The 21,595-nt window shown below is 37.8% G+C and overlaps 1 protein-coding gene across 8 annotated transcripts in view; it reads right to left on the bottom strand.

Moving 5' to 3' along the window:
• WWOX (WW domain containing oxidoreductase) overlaps positions 1-21,595 on the bottom strand; it is a 681,681-nt gene that overhangs the window by 617,803 nt on the left and 42,283 nt on the right. The gene's annotated exons all lie outside the window — the stretch shown is intronic.

Raw genomic sequence — 21,595 nt, 5'->3', positions numbered from 1 at the left:
GACCCTGCTTGAAATGGCTGGGGTGGTAGAGCCATGCCAGAGGAGCTGCCCAGCGGCTCCACATTCTGCTCCTTTCACCGTTGCGGTTCGGAAGTCTCCGGCGCAGCGGGAGGAAGACGGAGCCCCCCTGCCCTCTCCAGGTAAAGGGTGTAGATCATGGGGAGGGGATAGGGAGACCAGGGGACCCTGGACTGGGGGCAGGGTCACGTACCCCCCCGTAGCATCTCCACCCTCCCCGTACTGGTAAGAAATGGATTCCACTGGCACCACTGCTGTTGGTGACTTTAACATTGCGGTGTTTGAAGAATGCTGCATTAAAGTGCATTAAAGACTCTTTACTGTGCACCAGCAAGGTCTATATGGACAATTAAATCAGATCCCTGTAGAACATTACCCCACCATGCAGACAGGCCTTTAGTTATCAGTCTCAGCAGAGAGGCCTAGATTTGAATGTGGACAGATACTAACTTACCCTTCAGCTCCTATATATAGTTCTTGTAATTCTAAGTTAAAGGCATTATTGGGAAGGCCTCTGCTATGTGGAAGCTTACAGTTCATAGCTTTCTACCGGTAGCCCACTGATCACTAGGGATATATAGCGGGCCAAAAATCTCCAGAGGCTGTTTTTCTGGTACCTTTTGACAAGCACCAAATTCATGTACATTTACAAAAGAAAAAAAATAGGAAGTTTTCAAATTAATGAGTGATCTTTTTAAGTAGATTCAAGCCCAAGGCAGTTATTTTAGGAGTGGACTAAATTTTTAAGCATGGTGATGACCACGATAAATAAGATGCCTTTAGAATAAAAGGGTGGCAGCCAGAATCAGCTATGTTTTAGCATAACATATCTTTAATCTAACACTGTAGTCCTAAATCCGTTCTGGTTTTAGAAATGCCTCCCAGTTATTTCAGTTTTATCAGTGAAAAAAATGAAATAAAAAAATCATTTCAGACTTAACACCAAACAGATCACTTTATCCCAAAAGACATGTTTAAATAATTCAGCTGTTAAAAGAAAATCTTTAACTATAAATGTACAACAAAAAGAAATTAACGTGGCCATAGGAAAAGTAGATAACATTTTTCTAAAGCTTTTTGATATGCTACTTTTTAGAATTAAATCTAGAGTGAACTAATATTTTTAAATGAGACATTCAACACCCTTCAAATTATGTAGTAACATTTGTGCCTTCTCTGGAATGCTTCCGAATTTTGGCTACAGAGAAATTTATCAACATATAAAAAAATATTAGAATCTGTACAAACTTCTAGAATGGATACTTAAATAGGATTTAGCAACAAAAGAGCAAGTACTCGTTAACACCTAGTATAAATATGCAGCAGTTAGTTCCATCACAAACTTTGTCACAACATATCACAGCAAAATAACATTTCCTCCCCTCAACAACTTAAAAGTTTCCAGGGCTTTATCACCAAGCCAAGCAGTCTGTTTGCATTCTCCAATACAAACTGACAATCTAGTGATGCAGTAGATTCAAAATTCTCTGTAGTATTGACTGCCTGAAGCTGATGCTCCCTTGCTAAATGCAATGCAGTTCAATTAACAGCTCTTCAATATACAATTTAATTTTTCTTTCATCTTGATCCACAGCCCGGCTTGAAATAAGGAATGCTGGAATAGATGTACTTTGAATACTGAAGCAAGTCTTTATAAATAAACCTATCAAGCTTGTAATGATTTCTGTCATAACATGACAAAATAGATGAACCGGAATGTCTTGGTCTTTACGGCTTAGGTGTCATTTTTCTCAACATCACTAATGTTGTGGGGTGGGGTTTCCCCTCAAAACCTCCCTCAGGAATACTCCCCCTCTCTTTCAGTAGCATCTGCTGTTTCTGAAAAATGTCTCTTTTTCTTTGCTTGACCATTCTTCAGAAAGAATAGGAAAAAAATACCATTCTACTGCCTGTTTATGAGTGCAAGACATGAAACCTATAAGGCCTCTATCCTGCATCTGGATTCACTAGTATAGATCCCTGCGCCTGTAACTCCACACTCATTTATATCTTTTGAAGGGGACTCCAAATAGTCTAAGGTGGTCCAAGTAGCAGATCCTAATGGAGAACCTTTGGTTAAATATATTGTGAGAGTGTCACACCTGTGGACTGAAGAATACACATATTGCTCTATCTAAATGCTATCCAGAACATTTTTCCCAAATACACTGTAGACATATTTGTGCACAATTATTCGTTCTAAGTTATACAGGCAATTTCACAAGCAAAAACAACAATTTAGTTTCACCTAAAGGAATGAAATATTGCATTTAAAAGTTATTCTAGAGTGAGACATCTTTGAAGCCCAAAGTATTAATAACTCTTGCACTATGCATGTACAAGGAAACGTGAATCAGTCTATTTCTCATTGGTATACTATACAGCTTTCAAAATGGTAGGATTTACTACTGTTCATCAGAAAGGAAAACATTCTGCTTTGGACCATAGGCATTTTTTACTCTTTAAACATATTCATAGAAACAAACACTTATTGCCTTGGGTACAAAAGAAGCAGTACTGACATGGATGTCTAACAATTAGCATGAGATGTGTTGGAAAGTAACAGGAGCCTCACTGAACAAACCTAAGCAGCAGTAGATGTATAGTAAACAGTTTCAGATAAAACTAGCAAAATTGCCTGTTTTGCAAGTGATATACTAATATAGAGTAAAATATGGATGTTTACTATAAAATCACTGCATTTGTATCCACATTTATAAAGGTTTCATTACAAATGAGTTTTTACTTAAGTCTTTTAGTTAGGTGTTTTTTCCTTCTTACTATAATCAGTTCATATATTTATGTTATGATTTTGAATAATGCATAGATCCCCTTAAAATTTGAACTGTTACCTATACTATGTTACCTATAGTCGGGTTTTTTTATCTTCACCCAGTTTCTTATTTGTTTTTATTTCTAGCTGTACTTTTGAAAAAAATCTTAAATCAGTGTTGTGTTTTTAATTGTCAGAGAAACAGCAAATAGCCTTTACAGTAATTAACTTGTCATTACTTCGAAAAACTACACTAATTGGTATGTTCTCCAAATCTGCAACACTGCAAAATTAAAAATAAAGATATAATTTACAACTAATCTATACCTACAATTAAGGTTAGTTTCAAGATTTATTTCATTCTATTTTTTTACTAGCTACAAAACACAGTAAATGAGGTGTACCATGTTCTGCTTTGCAAACACCTAGATTATAAAATGTAATTACACAAATTAATTAGAAATGAATGCATATATTTATGTCTTCGTTTGCAACCATAACATATTCAACATGACAAAATTAAGGAGCAGCTCCTGAAAATAAAATCAAATATTGTATCATTTTTATAACATATCCATTTTGTGGGGTTGCCTTTCATTTTACTAAGTGCAATAACAGGGAATATAACTTTCAATAAGTATATTTTTTAACATTTAAAGTACATATTAGAATATGCAATTGAGGCCATTACATGAGCTCATTAACAGGTCACCTTTTAGAGTCATTACTTGGAACAAAAACCTCGGATGAAATCTAAAAGTTCCCAGTCCTCCATGCTTTAGAGGTGAAATGCGTCCCCTGTGCAGGGGGGGACCCCGAGGCCCATGCATCAATTAAATTCCACTGATGTTCTATTTTGAGGGTTCAGATGTTTTGTGTAGGCTTTGTGCTGGTCTCCTGCATGGTGGAAATTCCACCACAGATGAAAAATTATTCTTTTGGGAGCAAGCAACCTGGAGAATAAACTTTACAATTCTGAGCAGAAAGAATTGTGCATATACAGAGTTTAGGCTGGGCTATACGGGTATACTATCCTGGCAAAGCTCTCCTAGTGAGGATGGATCTCATAACAGAAAACTTGCACTTTTGCCAGTATACCTTATTCCTAGCCTCAGATTGCAAGTTCTTAGGGGCAGAGACCACCTTTGTTTGTACAGTGCCTAGCACAATAGAGGTGGGACCTCTCAGCACTTAATGTTATGTGACCCTGCCTGACAGCACTTATCAAAGTAAACAATACTTGACACCTTTTTAAAAGGCCAAATGCTGTTTCCATTAAAGTCAATGACAGTTTTACCATAGAGTTCAAGGGGACTGTGATATGGCACTCAAGGAGTGCAGAAGGCTATAAGGCCAGATTTACTCCACAGACTTTTGCTGGTATAACTATGTCAGTTGGGGGCTGAGGAGGTGTGATCCTTGACTGACACAGCTGTGCCACCAAAAACGCCCTAGTGTAGCCAAATTTATACTGGCAAAACTATGCTTAACCTGGTATAGCTTATTTTGCTAAGAGGGGACTGAAATATGCTAAGCTGGCAAAAGCAGGTTTGTTGACAAACTGCATCCCATAGGAGTGCTTTGCTGATATAACTATACTGCCAAAGTGCTTCTAGTGTAGACAAGGCCTAAGAGTATGTCCCTGCTGCAGAAGTAACCCAGCCCTGTTCTACAGTTAAAACTTAAGTTGACATACCTAGAGTGCTGAGAGGTATGAAAAATCCACAGCCCTGAGTGCCAGACCTAATCTGGTCTAGGTTGATAGAAGAATACTTCCATTGATCTAGCTAATATCACTCAAGGAGTTGGAGTTCCTACAGAGGTAGAAAAACCCCTTCCATCGCTGTATGCTGGATCCCTATGGGGGTAGGCTGGCATAGCTACCTACCCCATAGCTATGCTGTTATAGGGCCTGTAGTGTAGACATGGACCCAGGCTCTTACTCAGGTGTTGCACCTCATCTCCCTCCCATCCACACACCTTACCTCTGATCCAAGTTTGGTGGTGTTTTCAGATGGGGCTAATTCACCCATCCTCAGTATAGACTAACACCCAGGTGTTGCTTTCACAGGGGCTGGTAATCCACCCATTTTGCAGTGCGGACACAGGCTACCATACCCAAGTGTTGACAATCCTCCAATTCCTTCCCACAATTCTTCTGCATGCCCAGGAAAGACAAATTCTCCCACAGTTAACTGGGGAACAATCTGAGCAACACAATGTTCTAGTGACAAACACAGGTGAGCACAGCACCACCAAGGACACAGTAATGTGAGCGTTGCTTTGCAGTGCTGCTGCTCGCACCCAGGCTAGGTGAAACCAGGGACCCAGACCCAGGTGCCAATCAAAGTTAACTTTGCACTGAACACATACCCTAAAAAGTCATTGGGTGGAATTCACTCCATGCCACACAATACCGTACCATTCACTCTGTTCCAATTAAATCCTCTAAAGACCAAGCTTGGAGTTTAAGAGGAGATTAAGTGGGGTGCAGTTTCTTGTGCTGGCCCTCACCACTCTGTGAATTTTACCTAATGTGAACAGTCTGAATGGGGAGCTGCTGGAACTCAATATTGTTCATGTGAAGTCATCTGCACTTCAGGTATTAAGCCATATCCTGGGTGGCTAGAGACGTCCCATCATGATACAGAGAAAGAAAAAATCTGACAGTTTCCTCAAATAATTTATCTGCTAAAGCGAAGCAAACCTTCCCAGAGATGAGACATAGAAGACTGCCCACTGCACCCCGCAGTCTAGTGGCAAATCTTCTCCTAAAATACAATTTAAATAGACCTGACAAACAAAGGCGGAGGGTGGGGAGAGATGGACTTATATGGGAGTATTATTATCCCCACTTTATACATGTTGGAACCTAGGCACAAAGAAATGAGGTGATTTGCCCAAGGTCAAACAGGAAGCCTGTGGCAGAGCTGGGAGATAAACTCAAGTCTCAATCCCTTAACCACAAGGCAATCCTTCTGTTCCAGGAATTTAATATTTTTATGTAATGATCAAAGTTTAATTTTAAAGTTTATCCTGTATCTCAGTGATCTCAAATGAAATAAGGAAAAGAAAAACTATGAACAAGCTCAGCATACTATAACTTATTTTTACCACCTCCTTATAAAGTTATATATTGAGTAATAAAGCTGTTCCTGCAAAATGATGCACTGAGAATCTTTACCAGGACTAAATTAATAGAGGCTTAGTGCAAAGATTGCAACATTTAGACTGCATTTTCAATCTAGCTTTCCCTCTTCAAATAAAGTATTGCTGAAGGAACAAGAGTTGCCATTTAGAAAACACCAAAGTAAACATTTACCTTTTAATTTTAAGGTTAGCATTATAAGGAATCTATTTTGGTTCAGAATGCTCACCTGGCACGTCATAAGTAAAATGAGAATGAATTTTTAACAACATAAATTGTATTCAGAAATAATGACTATTTTCCCCAATAGCACAATCAGAAATGCATATACATGAAGTGCTTCCTTCCAGCACAAAAACCAGAAAGGAGCAACATAAAGATTTTTAAATTACCTCATTTCATAATGAATGGACAGTTATACATCAGACAGACCCCCTCAATGCAGCTCAAATAAAGCCAGACCTAATAACAATGCCAGATTTTCAAAAACAAGCATGCAAAAGCGCATACATTATTTTGCAAGTGCCAAACTTGCATGAATGCATGGAGGTTTGCACATGAGCAAGATGGGATCTGTGCATACCTTACTTGGACATGCAAGTTAAGCATATGCATGAGTGGCAGCTATATACTAAAAATCTGGCCCCTTAAAGACAAATCTTTCTCCATGTTTAACATATCTAGGGCCTGATCCAAAGCCCACTGAAGTAAAAGGAAAGACACTGATTGATTTCAATTGGCTTTGGACCCTAGCTAAAATAATGTGGTACTATCCAGAAGAACACATACACCACTCAGGTACACCTTATCTTTACAGCCACTTGTGAAGTGCACTTACAGAGCAACACCTGCATTCCTGCATTCCGTCATGACAATATCACTATGTGCCATAAAGAAACCATTCTGCATGCCAAAACACCTTAACCAACGGGTAGTCAGGTGGATCGCCAGACACTTTAAAAAGATTTTGGGGTCTGTTCAATTTACTTATTCTTATCATTATTGTTATTTTTGCTGGAGTCAGGACCTTGCCCAAGACATTTGGATCTTGACGACAAATAACTGACTACCCCCTCTCCCCCCGCCTTAACACATTGAATTAAGTGAGCAGCTATTATTGATGAGATGCTACCATTAATTATCATTAATCAACATTTATATTGCAGAAGTACCTAAAATCCACAATCAGGTTGGGCCTCATTGTGCTATGTACTGCATAAACACTTAACAAATGACAGTTGTACCTGTGCTGCCAACAAAAGATTATCAAGTAAGGAAGAGCAATCCTGTCAGCTAACAGTAGGGATTGTGAAATGAGAGAATGGAGACGAAGGTGATAGGCTCTTAAAAAAGGTCTGCACAAGTAAAATTCTGTAGTACTTCCCGTCATGGAGAGAGGAGATAAAATGATGGCAAACTGATTACAAACTTAGTGAAGTTACACAATGCTTCAACTCCTCAGTCATAGAAAGAAATAGCTTAGAGAGACTGACAAAGCTAACAGTGCCCTCTAAGCAGACATTTTGCATAACATTTCTACCACTGTTTATATTTTTGGTTATGCCTCCTTCTTGAATAGTGTTCCTATGGATGTTTTAGGTAATTTATGTATACACTGGTCAGCAGTCATACAACCTGGAGCTCTGATCTTAGATAAGCTGAGGAAGATCAGGAAGCCCATTAGCTGTTGGATGAGTGCCCCCAAGTCAAGCCCTGGGTGCTATAAGAAGTAATGCTGGTGATTCATTAAGTCATAAGTTACACTCTTTCCTCTTTCAGTACTGAAATATTGCTCCAGCATGGTACAGTGCTTCTATCTGTTGTGGAGGAGTATTTAAATGCTTGTGATTAGAGCAGAACTGATACAGAAGTCACTGAAGGAGAAAAACATTAAGTAGGGTTTTTTAATTTTTAAACCACAGCCATACAGTTTTTAATAGCACCAGAGATGTACACAATGGTGTTTTAAAGACAAGCAGAACAAGATCCATAATCAGAAAAGTTTATTGGCTATCTGGAGGGGCTCTTCTACCACATTGGTGGGTATGAATAAAAGCCTAAAGAGAAGAGGAAATCTTTTAGGGTGCAAATCATGGAGGGTCTACTTTGTATGACCCATTTGCATGAACCCTGTGGGATTTGTCCATAGCTCTACTTCTAACTCCTAAAACATAGAAGATGGAGTCACACTTGCATCATTTTCTTTTTTTCAAATGAACTTTTTTGATGTCAAAATGATTGAAGGTCCATGACATATTTATAAAAAATAGAAAGGGAAAAGGGAAAAAAAGAAGAGAAAGCCTAAAAGATACTTTATCAAAAAGTTTGTGTTGCAGTTTCCAGCTCACAATTATATTTTGCTAATGTAACCCACACACCTCCTGGGTGTAGTGTTCTGTCCCAACTAGTAGCCACTTAGAGAGAGAGAGTTAAAATGAGTCTGCTCTACAGCCTTAGCTAACAGCCAGTTGGCTTTTAGCTCATGCAGTAAAGGCTCATGCACTAAGCTCCACAGATTCCCCACTTCGATCCTGCCTGCGGATGACTGGGGTCTGTCGGCATTATACTAACAAACATTTTGTTTCTTTGTGTAAATGTGCAAAGGACAGTGAGAAAATCCATTTTCACTGTGTGAATATACTGCTTTACTGGTACCCTGTCACACATTCCATCCTATTCACTCACAATATGAAATAAACTAGCAAATTTGTTTGTCAGTTTGGGAATTAATTATATGGAAACCTATGAAGTCTTCAACATAGATGCTAGTTTTGGCATTGTTTTATAAAGGAAAACAAAGAATCAGTTTGGTGATAAAGTGACCCACTGGATTTCACAATGACTTTCATCAAAAGTTATCACAGTACATATTAAATCATTAGCAACAAACTCTGCAGCCTGCTGGTTTTAAAATGCAGACAGAGAAATTCAATGCAGAAGCAAAACAGGGCCAATAATATAATTACAGCACTATGCCTGTGTAGTCTAAGTTAATGTTATTATTTGACATTGCAAGGCTATGCTATTCCCCATGAGTCTCAATGGAGACAAGATTCACTCTAATTGGTTCCAAAGCACAATCCACCACCAACAATCTTTCCTCAGGACCAGTAATGTTAATTTCCACACGACTGTAAATAGTGTTTGCAAACAATACAAACATGGTAATAGGAGGCTAGGTGGGTAATTAATGTGGTTACAAAGCAGCTTATTTGCATTTTTATTTAAAACTCCCTTCTTTAAAAAGCAGCTCAGATTTCTTTTTGCAAAAGGAGCCTTGGTTAAGGAGTAGAGAAGTAATTACTCTCTTTAGGGGTTCTTTTATATGTCCTTCAGGGAATTCGAATGAAAAGATAAGCAGAATTATAAAGGGAATCATGTAAAATATAAAATGTACTATAAACACTTAGTAGTGTATTTACCATAAGCTAAGCTTGCCTTTTTTATTAATGGAATATATTACATGCTCACATCACAATCAGAGCAATTGTGGGGATGGTTAAAAATTTACAATCAAGCCAGTTTAACTTATTTTCAAAACTTAGTTCTACAAGTGTAATGAGAGTCGAATTCTATTTATGTGAAAAGAATACATGACATGGAGTATATACAAACAGAGGGTTTTTCCGTACCAACAATGTATACTGTGGGAAAAGCAATTAGACAAAGGGAGTTTATGGAAGGAAAGATTCAGACAAACAGGATTCTGCTGTATTCTGTGTATCTGTAAAACTTATCTGTGAAGCTTATCTACACATATCTGTAAGCAAGGCTATGTGAATACAGAAAGGCCAAGATTTAAAAGCAGATATCTAAAGTTAGGCCTGATTCTCAGAAGTGCAGAACAGCCAGCAGTTTCCATTAGTTTTAACTGAAGCAGCTGATAGCCTGATTTTTTCAGAAGTGCTAAGCAATTTACTTGGGAGCCTAAACATGAATTTAGAAGCCCAGCTTTAGGCACCTATTTTGGAAAGCTTGGCAAAAACTAGTCATGGCTGAGTGATTTGCTGGCAGTATTCTCTCATGTTATGTTTTGCCAGTTTCCTGGATGCTGAGGGTGGGTTGTTTGTTTTTGCAATGAAGAACACTGAAATTGTATCAAGAAGAACAGTGTTTTAGTAAAATCATGAACAAAATATCCCTCTCCTGCAAATGTAATGTGTATCAGTTTCTGCTGATTGGAGAACATACCAAAAATATGGGAGAGGGGCACTGCGAATATTTCTTAAAATTACATTTCAGACATTTTTGAGACGTGCACTGAGATAGTAGAAGATGAGTAGGAAGACAACTTCAGATGATTTGGTTCCAATTACAATATTATGGCAGGTTAAAAATGTACACGCTATTATATGAAAAGCTGTATTTTACACTAATTAAATATAACACTAACTTCACAGCCATGGAACAGCACTTTTATTTTCATTAGTTGGCAATGGGATTATGGCTAGAGCAGTTAGAGGTTGACATACAGTGTAGAGTAACCTAGAAATCCAAAATTACAGCAGGAGACCAAGGGAGAATTTACTATTCTGGACTATTCCTTAGTCAAGATGTTATTAAACTACCAAGGTGAATCTCCTTCTATTGTCACCCCTACTAACTTCCTTCTGTGCACTGCATGTGAAAAGCCCAGAATGCAATGGGATATTTTTGCTGACCTTGGCAGAAAGACACCAGGTGGGACAAAATCATTGGATACCCCTTCACAATTAAGAGGGACGCTGACCATTTCAGGGAAATAACACCTTCTGAACCTGACTAGATAATACCTCCATTAGGACACAAAACAGGCTGGTGCCTTCATAGGTCAGCAGGGCTTTGTGAAATTCAAACTGACAGGATGCTGCAGGTTGGCTCTCTTGGACATTTTGGAAGGGAGTGCTCAGTGTTCCTTTCAGAATAAACCCCCTGCTTTCTTTTGCCTATATTTCCCAGAGGTCACACATGGATGAAGAAGGCATAAGGCAGATATGCCCAGAATTCACCCTTCTGTTCATGAGACTATCTTAGAGTACACTTGGTCCTGGGGTACATTTGGTTTGGAACTAGCACCCCCTACTGTTGTGAGACATCACACCCTCATTTCTTCCACTAGGACTATTGCAACCACCGCAGTCGAATCTCCCTACCCATCATCTCTGCCCCTTTTACTAATCCAGTCAACCTACCCCACCCACAACTATTTTCCTTTGCCACCATTCCAATCATTCTTCCTCTCTGCTAAAACCCTTCCAACACACTTCCTGTTTCTTTCCACAGGACACTCCTCATCTTCAGCTTCAGTGTTCTTCCCTGTGCTGCCCCTTCCTTTTTCTCTTCCCAAAGATCATACTATTCCCTCACCCAAGTCTTCCCACCTTATAAAGGGCTCTCTGCTTCAACCACTCACATCACCAGCCATTCTGAATACTATTTCTTATGCAGGGAACAATCCCGCCCTCCACTGTGCCTAGCCACTTCAAATTCTTCAAAGTCCCCTTTTATGCTCTTCTTTCAGCTTGCCAGCCACTGCTAAACCATTTCTGCAGTGATCTCTGATAAGTTTTGACAAAAAGCCTTGGAACTACAAGAAACTAAACTAAAAAATGCAGACCCCATTTCTTTTCCTAACCTTTTGTTTACCGAATAAGGGCCAAGTACTGATACCATTTAACACTAAGCACAGTGCTCGCTAGCATGAACAGTGCAACTGGAGCCAGTGTGAACACTCATGATAGGAAGCACTACATTTAGCAATAAGTGCTTGTAGCATCTAGAACTGAGATAGTAAACGCTTTTGGGCAGGAACATAAGCTGTTTCTACAGGGTTTGTCTTTACAGTACCAGGCAAACCTCTGGCACTATAGAAATAATATTAATAACTTCTATAAATTTGAAATCAACAGTGTATATTTTTGGCTGTAAGTAGATTGTATAAAAAGGGTATTAGTGGAAAGGTAACTGACTAGATATTTTCTACTGATACTTTCAAATACATAAACACAGGCTAAAACTAACTTTTAAGAAATATTTTTTGTTTTTACTAATTCATGTATTTAGCACACACATTCTTTGGAATAACAGTTCTTTATCAACTGAAAAAGAATCAAAACACTTCCAAGTTCTCATAACCGTGGCAAGAAATTAAAGTGAATACAGAGGAAGATGTTATATTAATTAAACATTTGGAATGCATTCATAATGTTTAATGAAAATGGAAGCCATATGAGGTCTTAAATGACTGGAAAATGCCTACCAAATCCTTTAAAGCCTCCCGCACCCACTCACAGTGACTAGAAGTCTGCTTTATAGTTCATAAAATGTTATTCTTGTAAAATATCAATGTATTTGGATAATAAAACTACATCTTTACTACAATAATAGTACAAGGCTAACTGTACATGTCGACAAAGGTCTGAAATAGTTCAGCTGTAGTCAGTAGATTGATTCTATAGAAATGATAACTATTCAATGTTGGGCATCTTTCTGAATGCAAGGGCCTTAACACATCTGCTATATAATTCAGACTCTGTTTTACAGTGGTTTCATTACCAACCATAAAAACTGTAACAGTGGAACTGTATAAACAAACTGAACAGTGTTTTTACTGTAAAACATGAATGTAATATAAATATTTGTCTTTCCCTTCTCTCAGCATCTGTAATGAGAGCAGCAAATTCATGCCATATGTTTATAGTGCAAGAAAAAAATAGATCTCAACAATTCATCCATGTGGATGGTGGTGAAGCTATTTAATGTTTTTAATTCATCCATTTGCTTTTACATATAAATTTCTTTCAAATCATTACAAAAAAAAACAACCCCTCTTGCTATTGTCAGTTACTAAATTCGTTGCTGTTAAAAAGGTGTGTGCCTGGCGAGAAGAATGTAGGAGATGTTATCACTGCAGAAATCTATCAAGACCAGTTGCTATCAAGACCAGTTGCTATGACAGGCTGAGAAACATCAGCATGGGTAGCTGCATTACCAATATATAATACCAAAAACATAATACAATTTAGAATGCTAAAGCCTATCAATTACTTCAGAAGTTCAAAAACTGCAGCTAATTTGCTCCTCCATTAGCAGGCTGTGTTACAGTATATTTGAACCTTATTTTTTCTTAGAGCTGCAAACACATTTGAATGCTATTCAGAGTCTTGGGTATCACTACATAACAATTTATTTACAAGCTGTACTTGGAAGATGGCTTTACTAGCAGCCCCCACAACCACACACTCTATGTCCCTCAACACTGGAAGGGTCAGTGGTATAGACCACATACTAATATAGATGCTACTAGGAACTGGACTGAGAATCAATTCATTTCACCAGCTCACAGCCAGCTCTCAGATGGTTATGACATTTGATTATTACCAGCCTCAGCCAGAATTGCATTAGTAACATCAGTTCTCATCTAACTCGCACTAAAATCAACTGAAAGATTTTTAACTTAAAGGAGAGTAGGATCAGGCCTTTAAAAAGTAAAAAGCTTATGTGTTGTTAGTTATCCTCTCCCTTTTCCCTATCTTTATCTGCAGCCTTCAGCTTGTTTGCCAGATTCAGAGCACTGAAGAAACAGGCCTCCCCCATACTGATACAATGTAGTAAAACTAGCAGTATATTTTACAATATGATGGCATGTACTCTAACACAGAGTATGACATATTCTGTAACAATGCAATACCTCATTACAAAAATGATGCCACAGTCCTCTGAACTCATATTTTAATAGGAATGAGTTTACTCTGCAGTCAAATAACCTGAAATACCTATACTCGTTTTTTGAACATTTTACTTTGAGAGTTTTTATTCATTATAAAGTTTGCCAGAAGATATGTAACAAAAGTGCCATTTGGTGCCATTTTGTGGAACCCAACAGTTAATGATTCTTAGTTGCAACTACTTCCCACAGTACCCACAAATCAGCTGCCTCTCCCCAGCTACCAAACTCTTTTTACTAACTACCTGTGCTTTCAGAAGCAGTCTATTTCATATCCATGACTGACCTCTATAGCTTACTGCTAATCAGCCACAAGGAGCCCTTTCGCAATTGAGCATGTCAGAGGACTTAGAGCATTTTTAGTGGATTGTTCCTAATACAGGCATCCTATACATAGGACTATGGTAAGGAAAACAACTGTATAGGTTTTATGGCATTCTTGGGGTAAAACAGAAGCTCAACGACGTAGCACACAATGGGTCATAAGTAGGGTGACCACATAGCTAGTGTGAAAAATCAGGATGGGGGTGGGGGGGTAATAGGCACCTATATAAGGCAAAGCCCCGAATATCAGGACTGTCCTATAAAATCGAGACATCTGGTCACCCTAAAAAGAAAAGGAGTACTTGTGGCACCTTAGAGACTAACCAATTTATTTGAGCATAAGCTTTCGTGAGCTACAGTTTGAGCCACAAGTTCTCCTTCTCTTTTTGTGAATACAGACTAACACGGCTGTTACTCTGAAAACTGGTCACCCTAGTCACAAGAGTTTTATCTTCTAGATCAAGATTAACATCCACAGGTGTCAAGATGCTGAAGGCCGCACAAGAATTTTTGCTTGATAGAGGTAACATTTCTTTTCAACGTACATATTCAATTCACAGAACCAAATCAACATCTGAGGCTCACTAACTGGCAGAGTAGTCCCTTTTCCTTGAAAAACTAGGCTAATGTATAGATTGCATGAAAAGTGCTGCATGCATTCCTCACAAATGGGACACATGCACAAAGCCTGGGCATACAGCTTGCTTCCTGTCTTCCTATATTTCTGTTGGGTAACAGTTGGAGAGCCAAGCCTTAAAGATCAGGTTTTAATTTCAATCACAATAATTTAATCAGCAAGTGTCTGTCATTCAATCATTCTTTATAGGCATTACCCCCAGGTAGACAATACTTTGAGAAAAGGATGGCGGCAAGTGTCAAACTTATCTTGCTGTTCTGAGTTAGATGTTTTATCTACTCTTGTTACATCTATACCTTATAAGCGTCTTCATGTAACAGAAATTTAAGTTTGCCAATAATTTAATCTTTATTTGAAGTAACTGTTGTCTTAATATTGAAAAAAGTAAAAGAAACATTTCTTTAGACTTTTTGTTAAGAAAAAATAAACGTTACATTTATTTTTAATATCTGCTTAAAAGACTGAAATCTGATAGGAATAAATACATGTAAGTTTCTCAACACAAAAGGCTGCACGACATTTTATTCATCCACATTTTGAAGAATTTTCTTGAGAATATAGTTAACATCTGGAGCTATGTAGCTCTGCCCAACTGTTATGCTTACACTCAGTTAGAAAAATGCATCAATAATACAATATAAAAAGCTCCCTAACTCCTCTTTCTGGAGCATAGATTTCAATGTTCATCAGAGCAACTATGTGTACTAACAGCACCGTAGTGTTTTTCATTAAGCTTTAAAGTCAATTAAGCTGCGAATTGGAACAATCATTCCTCCTTTGCAAAGTATTGATATTCTTTCTTGGCTGCTTTAGGGCCTTTCCACTACTCAAGGAGAGATTTGTTTGACAATTTATGATTAAAATTAATTATAGCTCTAAAATTCCAATTTCCTTTCTTCTGAGTAAGAAATTATCAAACTCAGTTTTAAACTGATATTGAGCTTTATCGTGCATGGGCAACTTCATTTTCAAGACATCTACTATAAAGCAACAAATGTCTGTCTTTGGTTTGATTCCTTTACAACATATCTCTCAGTCCATACCAACATACTCCACTACTATTCCGTCAAATGTGAGTGGGTTTGGGGTTGTTGGTTTTTTATCTTTTGGTTTTAAAAAAGAAAAGCTACAATGGCCACACTTGAAAAGTTGTTGCTTTAGGTATCCAGATAAGACAATTATTTCTGTATTTGCAGTACTATCTAAACTTCACTATACTTTACTATAGGAAGTAAGTAGAATACCGCAAGAACAACATTAAATGTTATGCAGTTACCGTTCCCTAATGTAGCTGACAAGTTTTCAAGTGTGATCATTGCAGAGTTGGTATCCAAGTCCTCACAAAATAGCATTTTGGACATAAATAGCAGAACATTCATGGTTTTCTACATTGGTCTTCAACAACCAGCCAAGTCATCCCCTGTGGTTTTTTAATTTACAGTGCATGCAACTGCTGATCTGACGAACCTTGTTTTCCTGGATATCATCAGTATTATCTTCAAATCCTTTAGATCAAGTTTTTTTCAGTCCACATGATTTTTTTTTAAGCTTACTTTTATATCTGAATTGCAACATTCACTAAAAAGAGATAATCTAAAGCTGATTTTTGTGTTACAATAACTGATTCTTTTGTAGTAACAAAACTAACACCAACAAAAAAAGCTAGCTCTCTACTAATACTAATGGAACCTACATTTTATGGCACTATTGATGATGATCTCATAAATCAAACACACCAGAAGTTAAGGGCTTTACTCAGGTTGTTCTCATAAATTCATTTAATCATATTGTACTTCATAACTTACTTCTTTGAATTCTGTATCATAATAGGTCTTCACATTTTTTTAAACAAGAATTATATTTTTCCCATAAAAAGTTTAGATATGTAATACATACATAACAAGTCAATACAAGAGAATCAAAACTTTAAACAAAAATATTTGTTTCTTTAATCATGTTCCGGGTAGTTAAACATTCCTGATTACTTTAAAATAAGCAGAATACTTCTCAGGTTCGTTAGAAGTTGTAAGTGCTCAGGACCTCTTAGTATTTGGCCCTACATTAAACAGACTGTAAAGGCTGCAAAGGGAAATACTCAAAGTAAGAAATGTGAATCTTAAGGAAGAACACACAACCTTAACTCTACCCAAATATGCATTCGTATCAAAAGAATATAAGAATGGTGACACTATGTCAGATGAATCATCCATATAGCCCAGCATCCTGTCTTCCAACAGTGGATGATACCAGATGTATCAGACGGAATGAAGAGAACAGTGCAATTATTTAGTGATCCATGCCCTGTCGTCCAGTCCCAGCATCAGGAAGTCAGAGGCACATGGACACAGAGAGCATGGGGTTGTGTCCCTGATCATCTTGACTAATAGCTATTGATGAACCTATCCTCCATGAATTTATTTATTTCTTTTTTAACTCCGTTACAATTTTGGCCTTCACAACATCCCCTGACAATGAGTTCCACAGGTTGACTGAGTTGTATGATACAAATCTTTAATCACACTATTTCTCAAACATTTTTCTAAAACCTTAGATCTGTTACAAGTGTTTGTGTCTTATTTGCTACTCTTGTAAACACACTAAGTTTGTTGTTATAATGGTACATTTGTGACTTTTATATGAGTATCATAAGCAGTAGTATAAATTTCTAAAATTATCACACATGCAGTGTCTCCAACAAAAATCAGATAAAATTAATTATTGAAAATATTGACAATATTTTATTGACAATATTCAGAGAAAAAAACATTAGATTTCCATTAGATTTGTGAATTTTTAAAAGCTGTTTTATCTACTTAAGTATTACAAATGTATCTTCCCCCTTTTATTTAGGATAACTGTGTTGTGTCTCTTTCTCTCTCCCACCCCCATTCTCCTCAAGATTGCTTACAATTTGATGTAAATTTTAAGCATGTTGTAATTCGCCAACTAATTCTCTCCTGGTTACACAGTCCAAGTAATTAAAGTTCAGTAATAACTTATTCTTTCTGCTCCAGCACCTGCATTTCATTTGTTTATTTTCCCAGAGTCATAAATCTGAGGGACTGTCAAAATGCCACAATATTAGTGCAATAATCAAATTTAATTAGTGCCTCTCAATGAACAACAAAGCCATTACAAAGATGCATTGAAGGTTCTCCAGCTACCTAGTTTACAGATGAGATTGTATTCTGAACAATTAGAATTTGAGAACTGTTAGTAAATAAATGTAGTGTTTTTTTTTTTTTTAAGTAATTTGACCAAGACAGTAATCTTCATTCAATTACCAATTCATTAACTTTCGGTGAGGTAATATATGTACTTACACAAGTAGTCTGGTACTCTTGTTGTCTGTACAACGTACTAAAAACAATTGTTGCTTTCACTGACTTTTGATAACTTCTGGAAAAGTACTTTTTAAATTAAATGTGCAAAGCAAATTATATGTAAGAGGCACTCACCATTATTTCATGTCATTTCACTCTTCTGTTGAAATAATTTAATTACATTTACTTATGGACATTTAGAAAGAGAACAAACCAATTCAAAAGAGGGACTACTCAAAAATCCAGCGATGTTGGAAGATAATCTAAAGCCAAATTTAAAAGTGACACAAATACAATCTTCTAGTGGGCCCTTTAGATATTCCACTGGTGTTATTGCAACAAAGAAAACAGGCAGCTTCCATTTCAGTTAGGACTATGGAAAAAACAAACCTTAAAATACAGTATTTGGAATTTACAGGCCCAAGAGAGAGAAAGCTTTAATCCAAAATACCTTCTTCAAAAAACTGGGCTCCAGAAATGATTTTTCTTCTTATGTGGCATCTCCACTAAAGGAGGTTTGCAATCATGGTAGCACATTCCATACGACCCTCCACTAATCTCTTAGTGGATGAATAGTCCTTTTGATTCATCCAGCATATCACATCATCCATTCATTTTCCCTTCCAGTACCCGTAAACTTGCATCACCAGCTGAAGCCCTTACAATGTGCCCTGCAAATCAAATCTTTCTTTTCATAAGATTTCTGACTAGCATTTGCTGAGTTCCAATAATCTCCAATACTTTTTCATTACATGTCTCTATCAATGATATTTTTAAAGTTCTTCTATGACATCATAATTTCAGATTGATTGTTTGAATCCCCATGTTTCACAGCTGTAATTTAACACAGACCAAATGCAAGGTTTTAAGAGTTGGAATTTAGTCTTCAGATTTATGTTCCTTCTCCTCAGGTGTTTATTCTTCCAGAATGTCTCTTTCGCTGTTGCTATTCTGGTGCTGACTTCAGTATCTGATCTTCCATCTTTTGTATTGATGCTTCCTAAGTAGCAAAAACGTCTCACTTACTGTATGGCTATGTTATGCACTATAATCTTGCATGTCTTTCTAGGATCCTTGCATGCCACCATGGTTTTTGACTTGTCCACACATGACCTTAGATAGACCATACTCTTTGTCATATGAATATATAATCTCCACTAACTGCACAGACCTTCTTCTGAATCAGCCAACAGTGCTGTGTCATCTGCATAGCAAATATTATTCCATTTTCCATTCATCTTAATACCTTCTTCTGCTTAATTTCATCTAAACTTGCTACAAGTGTTGAATAAAGTCAGTGACATTATACAAACCTAACTCTTCTCTTGATCCCTACTAGATATTCATTTCAATTTCCCATTATAATCGCCTTTTGATTCCAATATAAATTGTTTTATTACTCAGTTTGTATCCATCAATCCCTACAGATCTTAATATATTAAGTAATTTGTATGAGAAGAATGACTTCCCAAATAAAAGTATACCTAACAAGTATACGGTTTTCTCGATTTCAATTGATCTTTCTAATATGAGCTTCAAGTTCATAATGGCATTTAGTATGCCCTTTCCACATTTTAAGCCATATTGTTGTTTGCTTATTTCCTTATCAATCTTTCCTTGTATTCTGCTCACAAAAGTATCTTAGAGGCATGCAGTGTTAGACTGACTGTTCTGTAGTCTTTACAATCCATAGAGTTGTTCTTTTTGGGGATTTGGCTACACAGTGAGGTTGTAACGTCTTTTGGAAATTCTGCTGTCTCAAGCATATTCTTCATTCCTCTGACAGGACTTACAAACTTTCAACCCCTATGCTTTTAAACAATTCAGCCAGTATACCATCACAACATAGTGCTTTTCCATTCACATACTTTTTATTGCTGCCATGATTTCTTCATCCATTATTGGCAGGTTTACCTGATTCATCTCTAGTTGAGCTTTTCAGGAATATCTTCACCATATAGTTCCTTGACACATTCTCATCATCTCTCATTCTTGTCTTTAAGGTCTGTCAAATATTGTCCATTTTTGCAACATCCAAGGATACCTGAAGAGAGGTTCTGGCTAAAAGTTGACCCTCCTTAATGTTGGCCTAGAAGTGTTCTCTATGGTCCTGTGGAAGATATTCAATAAAGGATGCAAACTTGTAATTCAGGTAGTCATACTTGTCCACAATCACCTGATCAGTATCAGATCACAAACTGAGGGTTGCAAAAGAGTTAAGCCTTCCATCCAAAACATTCTAACCTTTTCTGGTCCTTGTCATAAAAGGAATAGACCTGGGAAAATGCTGTCCACCCCACTCATTTACGGCATCCACCACCAGGGAATTGGTGGGGATGGGAAAACAAAAATTCTAAGTCTCTGGGGGGAACATAATATTCCTTATTTGCCCATTTACAAGTTGGCAGGAGGGAACAGGAGTTAACCACAAAGTTTTTGCTGGATCCAGGAGCACTTAATTAATGGGCAGCACAATCTAGGTGGGTGTTGCCCACTGCAATACATCCAAGAACTTGTGATGTGAGTCTTTAACCTCATCAGAAGGTATGTGGAGGGTTTCCACCACCCTCTTCACAAGGTCCTGGAATTGATTAAAATTATCAGACATCTATGGTGGTGGAGGCGTGACTGCCTTGTCCAGAGATGAAGACAAAATAGGGATTTGAGGGGTAGTCTCTTCATCCACCCCCTAGCCTTCTGTTCCTCAAAGGTCTTCTGAAGTTGGGAGGAGACCGTGTGACCATCATTTCCTGGCGCAGTGGATCCAGAGGTCTGGCAATTACTGTTGATACACCACCCAAGAATCACAGTATAGCCATTGGAGAGGTCCATATGGGAGAGAGGGAGGTAGCCATGATGTGGTTGAAGGTCTTTGTCAAAGTATGTGTTTCTGCAATTATGCGGAGAGGATAAGGAGGAGACTATCCTCAATGTCCTCTGATGGAGGGGACTCAGTAGAAACAGGTGGAGAATCCTGCGGTACTGTGAAGCGCTGGTAAACCAGAGACCCATAAGCAGTGGGGACTCCAGCTTGTCTAACCTGACAAGTCTCTGAAGTAACTGAATGCCTGCGGTACCAAGTGGGTCTGTACCAACACAGCAGCTGACTTGGGTGGTACCATTGGTTTGGAGTGTGTAGGTGCCAGGGCCAAAGGTGTGCACTTTGATTTTGTCAGTACCAATGCAGCAGAGTGAGAAGACACCATTGGTAAGTCTGAAATAGACTGTGCCAATTTGGAGACAGATGGTACTAAGGCCTGCTGGTGGTGTGTTTCTTTAAAATGCTTTGGGATCTCCCTGCTCCACCAGTACCAGAGGAAGAGTCTTTTGCCTCCATGGTACCAAGTTGAGAAGCTGAGGCCGCTGATATCATAGACCTAGCAGGAGGCATGCATGAGTTGGACACACTAGAGCTCTGTCACAGGCCCAGGCATTGAAGAAGGAATAGAAGGCAGTTTACCTGCTTAGCCCTATGTACCCTCTAAGCACGTCACGAGGTTATATAGGCCGAATGGACAATGCTAACAGAAAATCTCCAATTGAGGGCTTAAGAGGCACATGTACACCTGAAGTGGAGCCCCAGCAGGGATAGTACTCGAAGGAGAATAAGTATTTATGAGACAAAAATGATTTCCTTGAAACACCTTATAGGCAGAATTTTATGGAA

This window comes from Eretmochelys imbricata, chromosome 12 (genome assembly GCF_965152235.1).
Source record: "Eretmochelys imbricata isolate rEreImb1 chromosome 12, rEreImb1.hap1, whole genome shotgun sequence".
Classification (NCBI taxonomy): domain Eukaryota; kingdom Metazoa; phylum Chordata; order Testudines; family Cheloniidae; genus Eretmochelys; species Eretmochelys imbricata.
This window is presented reverse-complemented; position numbering and strand designations above follow the sequence as displayed.